This window comes from Echinops telfairi, unplaced genomic scaffold (genome assembly GCF_000313985.2).
Source record: "Echinops telfairi isolate 266 unplaced genomic scaffold, ASM31398v2 ScPeMD7_7412;HRSCAF=8450, whole genome shotgun sequence".
NCBI lineage: Eukaryota > Metazoa > Chordata > Mammalia > Afrosoricida > Tenrecidae > Echinops > Echinops telfairi.
Genome location: NW_022111312.1, coordinates 15,522,154 through 15,524,106, shown reverse-complemented (window position 1 = coordinate 15,524,106; position 1,953 = coordinate 15,522,154).

Sequence of the window (1,953 nt, the reverse complement as noted above, 5' to 3'; positions counted from 1 at the left end):
TGGACATGGTACTTTCACCGGCTGGTTTTATGGAAGGTGGGCACCAGGCTTTCCTGCTCAGGCACCTCTGGGTGTGTTTGAACTGCCAGCCTTTGGGTTAGCAGCTGAGTGAGCTAGCGGTCGGCAGCACCCAGGTGGTACACTGACCACCCATTAGGCCATCTTGACCCTTCACTCGATGTTTCCAAAGAACCCATTTTCATGGCTCTGTGTCCGTGGCTACTGCAGCAGCTGCCGGTTATGCTAATTCTTGCTTACTTGCAAATAGGCCTGTGTTTATTTTGTGCCTTGCCAGCTGTCAACAAAGGCTTTTTTGGGGTACTTCCTACACAGGAAGGACAGACTCTGTCCTGGTGTCCCACGGTGGGCCTCCACTGCATGATACCCCATGGGGCTTTGTGGGAAGGGCTTGGAGGAGACATCTGGGAACAGTAACTCTGCATGTTCCCTCCATTCTTTTCCCCGTCTCTCCTCATCCGTGTGAAGTCTTTGAGTCTCCCTGGAACTTTGTTGTAAAAGAGACCTTTAACTGTGCTTTGGGGGAAATTTTACAGAGGGAACTGTAACTCTCAACAGTTGGTACATATTTCGATGTGTGACATTGACTGCAATCCTACAAGGTCATGTACTCTTTCCACTTCCAGAGTCCTCTGTTTCCCTTGGTCCTTCATGCCTGCCGAGTTTCATCCTTGAGCAAATGCTGCCCTTCTGATCTTGGGTGGTTGGTTGTTCAAGGGAACGTGTACCTCCCTGGTGTCACTATTCATCCTATAAGTCCGTCTACTGCTCCACTGGACACTGAGACAGAGGAGTGAGCTCAGCTTCAGGCCTGAAGGATGTCCAAGGGCTATATCTCAGAGGTGCCACCAGTCTCTATCAGATCAATGAAACGGTTTTTAGTTTTATGAGTCTGGCTTTTATTCCACAGTTTCCTCCTACTCGATCCAGCACCTCTTATTGTCATCTCTGTCAGAGCAGTTGGTACCATCGTCACCGGGCACCACGGAGTTGTTCCGGTCTCAGGGGAATGGAGGCTCCTTTGGGTACTTGTTTGCTTGCACCTTTGATTTCCTCCACTCTTCTTTGCTACAGAGGGGGAGACCAGTAGTTGCACCTCAGGTGGCCACTCACATGCTTCTGAGACCTCACCAAAGAAGGATGGGAAATGTCATCTATGTAGATTGTGTCATGACAATTGTTAGCCTTCGTTCTCACCTGGATTTCTCAAAAGGGGCCCAGAATTCTGCTCTACCAATTTATAAATTATCAAGGCTTCATGAGGGAGGTAGGAGTGGGGAGGGAGGGTGAAAAAAATGAGGAGCTGATACCAAGGGTTTAAGTGGAAGCAAATGTTTTGAGAATCATGAGGGCAACAAATGTACAAATGTGTGTGGCACAATCGATGATGTATGGATTGTGATAAGAGTTGTATAAGCCCCCAATAAAATGATTTAAAAAAAATACCTCATTTTATGATGATTGGGGAGGTTGTGCGTTAATGGACCGCCAACCTCAAGGTCAGCATTTCTAAACCACCAGTTGTTCTGTGGGAGAACATTGAGGCTTTCTTCTGTAAAAAAAAAAAGTACAGTCTTGGAAACACTGCGGCAGTGCTGCTCTGTCTACAGGGTAGCTAGGAGTTGCATTGACTCGATGGTAATCAGGTTTTGAGTTTTAAGGAGGTTCTGGAGACACTGGGTGGTGAAAATTGTTAGCACACTCAGCTACAAACCAAAATTGTAGGATATTCAACCTCTTCCCAGAAGCATCTTGAAAGAAAAGCATGTTGGTCTATTTCTGAAATATTCAGCCATTAAAAATGTGGAAATAAATCTATGTGTATATATGTATAGATTTAGTAGTGAGGTAGCAGATGGACATTGGGCCTCCACTCAAGTACTCCCTCAATGCAAGTACACTTTGTTCTATTAAACTGGCATTCCATGATGCTCA